The sequence below is a fragment of the Monodelphis domestica genome, chromosome 1, assembly GCF_027887165.1.
Source record: "Monodelphis domestica isolate mMonDom1 chromosome 1, mMonDom1.pri, whole genome shotgun sequence".
NCBI lineage: Eukaryota > Metazoa > Chordata > Mammalia > Didelphimorphia > Didelphidae > Monodelphis > Monodelphis domestica.
Window position 1 is genome coordinate 144,981,117 of NC_077227.1, and position 13,287 is coordinate 144,994,403.

Below are 13,287 nucleotides of genomic sequence, written 5' to 3' on the forward strand. Positions count from 1 at the left end.
GCAGGGTACTAAATGAAGGCAAAATAGCAACTGCCCTCAAGGAGCTTAAATTCTATGGGGAGAGAGGGGGATGATAGAACACGTACACAGATAAGTAAATACAAGATATTGGAGGAGAGAACATTCCAAGAAATGCCAAGAAGTCACATAATTATTAATTCTTCTCCACTGCTATCAGATTCTCAAATAGAGGCATAATTTCTATAGGAGGTCTGATTACAATTTCAATAAACAGGTCTATAAAATAGTCTTGAAGCATTTAAACCTATAAAGATGAAGTAAAAATCAACAGAAAAATGTAGAAATGGCCCCAAAGCAAATGTTATGTATGGCAAAAAACAACAACAACAAAGTTTTATAGCTCCTACCTACTTGCATCAGTATGATCACAGTTATGAAACAAAAACTCTGTTTAATTTATAACTCAAGTAAAGTAAGTTGTTGGTTATAGCAGAAATGTTTGTTGTGGGGATCAAGATCAGGCGATTACCCCTAAAAAGGATTGCAAATCTATAATAAAGAAAATCTGGATTGATGAGAAAGCGACGACCAACTAAATGATTGAGAAAAATACCCAACTGCTAGGGACTTGAATTATGAATCAAATACACAAATTTAAAAGTTAAAACAATACAGCAACACCATTGCTTTCCTAATTCCATATCCTGGGTCAAAGTATGGTTATGTGAGAAAGAGCTGGCCATAAAAGAATGGGGGGGAGGCATTCAAAACAATATGGTCTATACCTCCACCACAAGAGAAATAGGGCAACTGAGAACCAATAAAAGAAAGCCAGTTATCTTAGCAGCTGGGGGCAACTTAACATTCATGAGTCAAACATCATATCAACTTGGAATTATGTATTATAGCAACAATATTTTGAGACACTTGCATTATCACAGGAAATTTCTATAAAAGCAGAATTTAATTATTTTGTAGTTCAAAGATCAGTGGTTTCATCCATTTGGGTACTCTTACCACTTATACCTAATATTAATATGACATTTTTTGAGTTACTGTTTATTCTTATTTTAATATATAACATAACTAATATGATACATGTGATTTGTTATAAATATGTAATAAATTATAATAAATATGCTTATTCAAGAGAAGCAAATTCTCACATTAGTTATATCTAAAAATCTGTCTCATTCTTTTTTTTCTCCCACCCACCCCCAGAAGGCAGACAATGCAATGTGATATAGGTTATAAATATGTTATTATATAATTATATAATAATTATTAATATTATTGTTAATAATAATATTATATAATTTCCTTGGTCATTATGTTGTAAAACAAGACATGTGTTATTTAATTTTTTTTTATTTTTTTCCATGGCTACATGATTCTTGTTGTCTCCCTCTCCTCTTCCTTTCCCCCTTCTGGAGCTGGCAAGCAATTCCACTGGGTTATACATATATTATCACTCAAAACCCATTTCCATATTATTCATTTTTGTAATTGAGTAATTTTTAAAACCAAAACTCCAACTCATATTCCCATATGAACAAGTGATGAATCATATGTTTTCTTCTATATTTCTACCTCCTTAGTTCTTTTTCTAGATGTGGATAGCGTTCTTTCTCATAAGTCCCTCAGAATTGTCCTGGATCATTGCACTGCTTTTAGTAGCAAAGTTAATTACATTTGATCATTCCACAATATTTTAGTTACTGTATATAATGCTCTCCTGGTTCTGCTTATTTCACTCTGCATCAGTTCATGTAGGTCATTCCAATTCTTACAGAAATCCATTGATTCATCATTCCTTATAGCACAATAACATTCCACCACCATCATATACCAATTTGTTCAGTCATTCCCCAATCAGACATCCCCTCATTTTCCAATTTTTCGCCACCACAAAAAGCACAGCTATAAATATTTTTGTACAATCAGATCTTTTCCCATCATGCATATTATTTACTAGAGGAAAATGTAGGGAGGAAATAGGATGAAGAATAGCATATTTCAATCTGCATTTGGACTCCACCTGTTTCTTCTATGACAATTAATATTTTTCCAATTATTTAAATCCTACTTGATTTGTATAAAAATGTTTTATAATTATGTACATATGTTTTCTGAATTTGTTTTGGGAGATATGCTCATAGGTATTTTATTCTATTTATGGTTAATTTAAATGGGTTATCCTTACTATCCATCTCTTCTTATAGGACATTGTGATATATAGACATGCTGATGATTTATGTGGGTTTATTTTATATATTACTAATTTTTAAAAACTTTACATCCATTATCTGAACAGAAACTTATAACAACTATTATTTCCATTTTACAGATGAATTTAAAAATTTCTAAGATTAACTTCAGTCACATGGCTACCAAGGATCGGGGGCAGAGAAATTTATATATACTGCTCTGATTCGAAGTCCATGGCTCTTTTCCCTACACCATGTTGTTTCTCAAAGTTAAAAAGGGTTTTAATACTTTTGTACAACTAAAAGCAATGCAGCCAAAAAAAAGAAAACAAGATACAGATTGAAGGGAAAGAATCTTTGTATCAGACATTTCTGATGAAAGTCTGACATTCAAAACCTATAAGGAATTTGTACAAGTTACTAACCATTTTCCAAGAGATCAACCGTCAACAAATTTGAATAAACAATTCTTGAAAGGAGAAATAAAAATTATCAGCAACCACTTGAAAAGATCTTCAAAATCCCTTAAGATTAGAGAAAAGCAAATTAAAACAATTCTGAGATATGATTCATAAAACACTCTAGTCCAAGTAAGTTATAGAAAAACTGCTGAGATTTAAGGGAAAAGGTCATTACTTACTGGGAGAATAGGAAAAAGTTCTTGGAGAAAATATATTTAAATTGGTCATTAAAGAATGAATGGGGGGGAGGGGGCATCAAGGTAGAACAGTGGATAGAATACCAAACCTGGAGTTGTAAGGACCTGGATTCAAATGTGACCTCAGACACTTCCTAGATTTGTAACTCTGGGCAAGTCACTCAACCCAGATTGCCTAAGCCCTTGCTGTTCTTCCATCTTAGAACTGAGGCTGAGATAGAAGGTAAGGGTTTAAAAAAAAAAAGAATGAATGAATGGAAGGCTTGTGAGGATCAAATGAGAAAAAATTTTAAAGTGCTTAGTATAAAACCTGATATATAAATCCTAGCTGTTGTTGTTATTAGAAGCAAAACATAACTGGGGAAGGACTGACCAAATTATGATATATTTATTTAATGGAATATTATTGTACCATTAGTAATTGAAGATTTTAGAGAAACATGGAAAGTCATATCATATGGCACAAATTGAAGAAAGTAGATTAAAAAAATACATAATGATGACAACATTGTAAATAAAGGCCCGATGGAGAACCAATAAAATCTTATCAAATATAATGGTTAATGTTAATAACACACCATCAAAGTTGAATGACATACTTTTTCTTTCTGCTAATAAACAGATAAACTGCTTGAGGGTATGTCTTTTGTGAGCCTTTTTTTTGGAAGGAGTTATAGGGAAGTGTCAACAGTATAAAAACAAATGTGTCAATAAAATTAAACATAAGAAAAAAGAAAAACTAGTATGCTGAGGTATTGCTTGTCAAACTGTGAATTTGAATTTTTAGAAAGAAATATTAGTTATATAATAAGAGAACAAAAATATCATACTTTTTGATCCTATCATTCTAGTATGAGGTTTATAGCCTAAAGACTGTTGATTGGGGGAGGAAAGAAGCCCATATGTACAGGAATATTCATGGTAGCATGATTTGTAATGGTAATAAACGATCTGCCCAATGATAGACAAATGGCTGAACAAATTATGGCAGCTAAAAGTGATATAATATTATTGTGCCCCAAGGAGTGATGAATATCAAGGAACCAAAGAAATATTGGAAGAATTATATGAAGTCATCAGAATAAAGAAAGATGGAAAAAATAGCATACACAATAACTAATGCAAAAAAGAGATTACGTTAAAAAAAAGTGATAAAACTCTTGTTAAATACATAGGATGATGTTTTAGTTACTTTCCTAAAGGAAATATAGGGTGTCCCAAAAGTCTTAGTTCATTTTTTATAACTTTTGTAGGTAAAAAATGAACTCACTTTTTTCCTTTAAAACTCTTACCTTCTTTTTTCTTAAACCCTTCCCTTCTATTTTAGAATTAGTACTCTGTATTGATTCCAAGGCAGAAGAGTAGTAAGGGTTATACAAATGGGGTTAAGTTAATTCCCCAGGGTCACACAGCAAAGAAGTTTCTGAAGCCAGATCCAAATCAGAATTTTCTGGCTCTGGGCCTGGTTGTCTAGTCACTGAGCCACCCAGATGCCCCCAATGAACTAACATTCTTGGGACAACTTGTAGTTACAGCTTTCCTCTCTCCCCTTTTTAACAATATATAGGCTTACACAGTCATTTACAGTCTTTTTTGTGTCGATAAGGTTTTTTTGTGATTTAGTTTGTTCTTAATCAATTATTTGGATACTTACACTTAGCATTAGAATTTTTTTTAAGTTTATTGACTTAAAACTCCCAAAGCAATATACATGTTATTTCCGTTGATCCTCCCAATAAGCCTGTGATACAGGAACTACCGGTACTAATTTGGCTGAAGTTCAGAGAGATAAAACAACTTTGTCCATCATCACACCACTATTAAATGTTAGTGGTAGGATTTAAACATAGATTCCCTTGATATTGAGTCCTAGGTTCTTTCCACTATACAAAACCTCTTTTCACAATCCCTCGAAGCTATAGTAAACAGTTTTTGTGAGCTGCTATGGCCAAAAGGAAAAATCATTAGATCACCTAGTAGCCAGCCCACTGAAGATGATTTTTTCCTTATTTAAACGAAGGCTTTGTCTTGCAAAGACAAACATGCGTTATATCACTGGGACAATTCCTGAAGCTTTCTTGTACTCACATATGCTATAACCATTTATCCCTACCATAACCTTAATTCTAGTGCCATCTCTCTTTTAATTATTTCTTACTTATTCTTTGTATAGCTTGTTTGCACATATTTCTTTGGTTTTTGTCTCCCCCATTATATTGTAAGCTCCTTAAGAGAAAGGATCCTTTTTTGCTTCTTTTTTGAACTGTCAGCACTTAGCACAATGTCTGGCACATAATAGACAATAAATGTGTATAGATTGGCATATCCACATATTTGATGCAATTGATCAAATAGATAATTAAGAAAATGAGTTTAATAAAGAGGAAAAATCAGAAAAGAGAGAAGATTTGCCTTCATTTAGAATGCAGTCCTCTCAAACCAGTGTTGCTCCAAAACTCACACCAGGTATATATGCCTCTCTTCTATACAAGGATTAAATGATGATTTATGTCTGATAAATTATCTAAGAATAATTTAATAAAGAAAAAAGTAATCTAATCTTAGGAGACTACATGAAAAATCATTCATAAAAATGATTGTAGTATCAAAAAGAAAAAGCATTTTCAGTGCTTAAAGCACAAGATATTAAAAGGTCTGTTCCCTTTCTGTAGGCTGCAGAACAAGGTGACCCCTGGGAATAGAGCACAAAAGGAAGCTTCTGTCCTTGAACGGAGATTGTGACTTGGAGTTTGGCACAGACTTGGTCTCCATGGAGTTGTGGCCATATATTTTTGCTTTACAGAATCTTAGTATCTTGAGTTGGAAGGGACCTCAAATGCAACTGGTCTCTGTGGAACATTCCACTAGAATTCCTTTAGATAGTAGAGATTGTTTCCTTCTTATATCCCCAGGTCTTAGCACAGTGCCAAGACACATAGTATGCACTTAATAAATACCTTCCGTTCCATCATATGATAAGAATCTCCTCTGAAACATAACCAGGAAATGTTTGTCTTTTGCTTGAAGGCTTCCAATGAGAGGGGAAATCTCTACACTGAAAGGCAAGCCATTTCATCTTTGGATAGCTCTAATTGTTAGGAAGTTCTTCCTTATATTTCCTTACAGAGTTTCTATGTAACTTTCACCCATTGCTCATAGATCATCTCCTTGAATTAAAAAAGAAAATAGGTATTCATCTTCCACCCAACTGCTCTACAAATACTTGAAGATAGCCATCGTGTTCCCACTGAGTCTTCCTTTCATCAGGCTAAACATCACAAGTTTTACAACTAATCTCCATGAGGCATGATCTTGAAGTCCCTTTCACTGTCCTGGTTACCTTTAAATTTATCAATGTCCTTTCTAATTAATGCCTCTAGATATAAGAAGACGATAGTAGAGTACAGTATGATTGTCACCTTCCTTATCCTTGGCATTATGCCTCTCTCAATATATATATAGCACAATACTATAAAGTTTGTTGTTGCCATGTCATACTGTTGATTAATAATGAGCTTACAGTCCACTAAGAACTCCAGATCTTTTTAAGATAAACTATTATCTATGTCTCTCCTCTCCATTTTGTTCTCATGAAAGTGATTTTTAACACAAATATAAGATTGTATTTGCCTTTATTAAATTTCATCTTGTGAGACTCATCTCTCAGTGTTCTAGATTGTCAGAATCATATTAAATACTGATTTTGTCATTCAATGAGTTAGCTATCTCCTCCCTCTCCTACTCGGAATTGTGTCATTTCAAAATTTGACAAGTATACATTGCATGCATTAATTCTACTTATTTATTAAAATGTTTTCAAAGTTCACTGATTCCTGAAGTACTCCACTAAAGACCTTCTTTTAAGTTAACATCAAACCATTAACATCTACTTTTTGGATCTGGCCACTGAACCAGTTCAGAACCTTTCTAATTGTTGTATATTCTCTATCGAGTATCTTTCCATATTTTCAACAGGAACATGAAACACTATCAAGTGCTTTAATAAAATATAAATTATTTTTTCCTGGACAAACAATTACATTCCTGTAATTTACCAATCAAGTAACCCTGTCAAAAATGGCAATGAGATTAGTGTGGTATAAATTATTCCTGATGAAACTAGGCTAGCTCTGTGACCACCATTTCCTTTTCTCAATGGTCACTAATCATCTCTTTAATAATATATTTTAGAATGTTGTCAAAAATCACAGGAAGCCCATTTGTCTCCAGATTTTGCTCTCTTCCATTTTTAGCAAATGAAAACATTTGCCCTTCTCCAATTTGGTGATATTTTATTCTCTAAAATCTTTAAAAAAAATACTGTAAAGTAGCTTAGCAATCACATCTTCTGGTACTTTCATTACCTACATCTAGGAATAGTGACTTAAAACTATCAAAGGCTTTCTTATCATATCATCACTTATCTTCAACAACAAAACTCCCTTTAGCCATTTTTTCCATACTTACCAAGCTAAAGATAATTCTCTTTTCTTTTCCTTTTCTTTATTTTATGGTAGAGTAATAAAAGCAAAATAAGGCTGAACAATTCTGCTTTCTCTTCATTATCTATTATCCTCTCATTTTCCATCATGAGCATCAGTCATCATTTCTTTGATCCCTCTCTTTCCTCCATATATTATGACATACACACATATTTTTGTTGTTGTTGCCCTTCACTTTCCCTATCAATCTCAGCTCACTTTGACTTTTAGCCTATTGAACACTATTCTTAGAGAACTGTGTCTCATTTTAAAATTCATCATCCATTACTTGTCCTTGCTTCTATCTTCTGACTTTTTAAAATCTAGATTAGATAATAAAATTCCTCTGGAGGAACAAAATGTACAGAATCTCAAGAGACATAATGGAAAAGAAAAAAGGAAGACTGAAAGGAGTATAGCATTTGGCCAGACTTCAAATTATATAATAAAGAAGTAATCATAAAAACTACTTAGTACTAGTTAAAAAACAGAAGTAAATCATTGAAAAAATTAGATGAGCAAGAACCAGAATCAAGTGAAAAAAGGTCACTCGGTGTTTGATAAATCCAAGAATATAAAATATTGGCAGAAGGACTTTCTATTTAACAAGAAATCCTAGGAAAACTAAAAAGTAGCTATATAAAAATTAGGTTTAGGCTTACAACTTAGTCTAATGACAATAAACTACTAATGTATATTTGAACTGAACATAGAAGTCCACATAACTTTTTTTAAGTCAAACAAAGTTTAGAGGTTGTTATAGACATCAAAATGGGAAATTCCAATTATATAAATTTTAAAAGTTTTTGCATTAATAAAGACAATGCAGAGAGAATTAGAGAACGTGTCCATAAGAGAAATCATATATCATTAATAAAATTAAAATATCCAAGATACACATGGAACTGATGTAAATATGTAAGACCACAAACTATTCTCCAATATTAGAGTTCTGAAAGGAAATGAGCAATTTTTAAAAGAGGAATTACAACTATAAATGACCATATGAAAACATGCTCCAAACCAGTATTAATTTTTAAATGCCAACTAAAAATAACTCTGTTTTACTTCACACTCTGAAAATTGGCAGAGATGAGCAGAAGCAGAAAGAGTCAATATTATAGGGACTGTGGAAAACAAGCACATTGATGCATTATTTTCTTTAAGAAAAAACAAAACCTTACCTTCTGTCTTAAAATCAATATTAAGTATCAGTCCCAAGGCAGAAAAGCACTTAGGGCTGGACAATTGGGATTGAATGATTCACCCAGGGTCACATAACTAGGAAGTATCAGGGGTCAGATTTGACCCAGGACCTCTTATCTCTAGGCCTGGCTTTCTATCCACTGAACCACCTAGCTTCCCCTACTCTGATGCATTGTTGATAGAGTTGTGAACAGGTCCAATGATTCTACTTATTCATTTGGAATTATGCAAGAGTCTAAACTCTCTTCATGCCATTTGACCCAGCAATCCCGCATTTTGGCATAAAATCCAATGAAGTCAAGGACAATAACAAAGATCTAAAATATACTGAAATATTCATAATAACCCTTTTTGTGATAACAAAGAACTGAAAAGGAAGAGGGTACTCATCAACTAAAGAATGGCTGAATTAAATTTTGTAGAATAAAAAACAACAAATATGAAGAATTCAAGAAAACATCTAAGGCTTGTATGAACTTATGTGAATATAACACATACAGACGAGGGAAGTAACCAGAAGAACAAGAAAATGACTACAGTGAAAATGGAAAGATCATTCAAAATAACTTTAACTTAGAGCAATTTAAAAACAAATAATGGGTCCAGGAAAAACATGATGAATCATAGCACTCTCCCCTTGTCTGAGAGGTCTCAGAGATATCAGGGCAAGATAATGCATAAATTTCAGATGTGATCATTTTATCAACTGTTCTGCTTGACCATTTTTGTCTGTTGTAAATTGAAGTTCATTTCTGAGAGATCAAAGCATTTCTAGAATGACTGCCATAGAAGCAAAAAAAAAAGTATTTACAAAATACTTTTAAAATAAAATCTTATTTGGTTAATTTCTAAAACAACTCTACTCCCATTCCTCATAATTGTTCCTCTTTGTATCATTAGAATTTTATTCTTAAGGGCTGCACATTACTTCTGGGCCATTTTCTTCTATAGGATTTTAGTCTATAGAACCCTCATCTTTTCTCTGAACCTATTGAAATCTAGTCTCCTAGGATTTAGGGTACATGCTAGATCATTCTAGGTTTTTCTTTTCTCTTATATACATTCTAAAATGGAGCAGCTTTTTGCCCCCAAAGTTCCCATAGTTTTCACTCCAGCAACTAATCCCTCCTGAAATAGAAACTCTGCTTATTGTTTTCTCTACTTTTTGAAAAACTGTAATCAGCATTAAAGCAATCAAAGTAATAGTTTAGTCTTTACCAACTTTAGTCTAGATAACTGAGGTCTCTCATCATTATTATATTGTAGCTCTGTGCAGGTTAATGATCTATTCCTTAAACTTCTTATTTATTGGCTTTCCTGTCAAAATTTTGTGTGTCAATGAAAATACTGCTTTTATTTCTGTCCCTGTTGATCTTCACCCTCCTGGTCTGTGTTTCCCCACTCTGATTCCTGGATTTTTTTCTCAAATGAGGACATCTATTACCCTATACTACCCCCTTTTACTTATTCTAATCTTTTCAAATGAGGCATACAATTGTAGAACAATATTCTAGTCGTGAATCTCCTCAAACAAGTCAACTTACCCATTTGCATTTGAATTTCTCTATTCCTTTGCCTGTTAGCCATATTTTGTGCATTCACATATTGGCATTCCAGACAGTTAGCTTTCTTGGATGTCTGAATTTCTGGACTGCTCTACTGCTATTCTTACATTGTTAATTTTTTCTACAGCAAACATTCTGAAGGCAGTTTCTCCCACAATCTTCTTTTTTCAATTTAAATTCCTTTTTTTTATGAGAATTTGAAGACTTTGGGGAATTACATTATTATGAACCAATCAACCAGTCAAGAAGTATGTATTAAAGCATTTCCCATGTGCCAGGCATTATATTAAGTGCCAGAACATTTTTTTAAAGCAAAATAATTTCTTCCCTCAAGGACCTACATGCTATAGGTCACAATATATATAAATTAGAACATACAAGACAAATACTGAGTAGATGGAAAGTAACCATATAGAAGGGATATAATACCAGAAGCTAGGACGGACCAGGAAAAGTCTCCTTTAGAAGATAGTGCTCAAGTTGAGTCTTAAAGGAAACCAGAGAGCAGAAACACAGAAGAAAAACAACTGCTTGATCACATGGGTCAATGGGGATGTGATTGGGGATGTAGAATCTAAACAATCACCCTAGTGCAAATATCAATAATATGGAAATAGGGCTTGATCAATGACACATGTAAAACCCAGTGGAATTGCCCATTGGCTATGGGAGGGAGGTGGGAGGAGGGGAGGGAAAGAGCATGAATCTTATAACCATGGAAAAATATTCTAAATTAACTAATTAAATAAAATTTAAAAAATAAAGAAATAAATTAACTAATTAAATAAAAATTTCCCAGTTAAATGTTTAATAAAATAAAATAAAGGAAACCAGAATCTCAGAGTCAGAGGTTAAGGAGAGCATTCCTAGCATGGGGAACAGCAAGGGCAAAGGCACAGCTAGATATTCCTGTGTGTGAGGAGTAGCAGGTAAGCCAGTATCACAGTAATGGAGAGTTCAGCCATTGAAAAAGCCAAGGTCACTCACTATATCTCAAGCCATCACCAATTGTCTTGAGTTTCGTTTCGTGATTGAACATTGAAGACTCTGGAAGAGAGAGCGAGGCCAACAACTTTGTGCGACTCTGCCTCCCACAAATCCAATTTATTAGAGGGTCAAAAGATATCACCGTGATGTCATTTCGGTCTTCTTGGAGGACAAAGAGTAATAACCAACATAGGGTATTTGAGGAAAGTAGGCTGTAAGGTAGGGAAAGGGCAGGTTGTAAAAACTTAAAATGCCAAAACGAAGGCCGTTATGTTGGATCCTGGAGGTAACAGGGAGCTCTGAGAATTTACTGAGCAAGAGAGTGGCAGTCAATCCTTTACATTGAGAAAATCATTTTGGCAACTGAGTAGAATGGAGAGAGACATGATAGAGAGGCAATACGGAAAACTATTACAATAGTCTAGGTAAAATGCAACAAGGGCCTGAATTAGGCTGGTAAAGTCTCTGCTTCCAAACTTTACAAATTTTGGGTTTGCTTTGTTTTTGGTCGAAGTGCTCAGTTCTGTTGAAATATTTAGCCTTGTTTTGGAGGTGTGGGGTATGTGTCTATGGGCAGTGGCAGTGGGGAGAGTGGGGGTACCCTTGATCTTAGAACTATAGATAAGAGATTTCTGAGTCCTGAGAACAGTTCTAATTCTGTACCCTCAGCATCCTATCCTGTTCATCATTGCCTTGGAATCTGTGAGATCTGGAAAACTGGGGAAAAATTTCTAACATGAATCAGAGAAGGGGTCTTTTCAGTTGATAAAGAAAAAGCTGACAAATGATCCTCAATGATGGCATTTCCACTGCTCCCCATTCTACGCATCAAGGAGGCTGGTGCCCCTTCTGGAGCATTACTATTGTGTCTGGTGCCATGAACTCAAGATGTCTGGGAGTTGCCACCACCACTGGTTGGCTTGGGACCTCAGGCCTCTGGGCTGGAGGAGGGCCCCCTCTGCCCCATTATCCAATGGAAAGCCAGTCATACCTCAGTAGCTGTGTCAGGAAGGTTTTTTCCCTGCTCCTTTTTATAGCTCTTTTTTTTTTAAAGAGATCCAAATTCTTCTTTATTTAAAAAAAATCATTTTAAACTAAGATGTTCAACAAATAAACAGGCAGAAAATGTAGTCAGAAAGCTAACTGAATTAACTGACACAAATAAATGTTCCAAATGTATTACAGTGCATTATTAACATAACTATTTATATGCATAAAATATATATTTTATCTTGTCTTATCTTCAGGCTTTCCCAATTCTCTACTGGCTACAAATAATATCTTTTGATAGACCTTATTAAAGATTCCTTAAATTCTGTACATGTAGTTTCTTCCCTAAGGAAAAAAGCAGGAGAAAGCTTATATAAGCCAGGCAAGTTTGACCGCCACTTCCTTTAGGACCCTGCCGGAGATAATCCAGGATCCTGAATCCCAGAGCCCCAGGAATACAGTTCCCCCTAATTCCCAGGCCACAGGCAGCCCCTGAAGTTGTCACACAGGCCAGGGCAGCAATCACAACAGAGCAACTGCTCCTGCAGGTACACCGTGCCCCAACTTCTCAATAGCATTGCTACAGAAGAAAAGCCCAAAAAAGAAAATTCTCACCACCAGGTGACTTGGCACTATCAAACACTTCAACATCAGAGACAGACATGGTAGGGGCAGTTGCGTGGATTGAAAGCCAGGCCTAGAGACTGGAGGCCCTGGGTTCAAATCTGGCTTCAGACACATCCTAGTTGTGTGACCTTGGGTGAGTCACTTAACTCCTATTGTCTAGCCCTTACCACAGTATTGATTCTAAGATGGAAGGCAAGAGTTTAAAACTAAAAGGAAACAGATATGGTCTTACCAATGGAAGTTTAGCATTATTAGCATAATTAGCATTAACTTGCCATAGCTCCTTAGAGACAGCTGGGGCCTTTCTCTTCTCCCAGGTCTGCATCTTCCTAAATGTGTTGTCTCCCCTTGTAAGAACCCTCACTCCCAGAGGACAGGGACTGTCTCTATTTTCTACCTACATATCCAGTGTTTAGCTTGGTGCTGGAAGGCACGTGGTAATCACTCAACAGATGCTTTTTCATTTTATCCACTCTGTGGGCAAGGAGAAGGAAAGGAGTGGGAGGGAGATTGGTCAACTTATCATAAAACTGGCCAGTTATTAGTCAGCAAGCCTTTATTACACCATATGCCATTTCGCCATGTGCTAGGCATTGTGCCCAGCA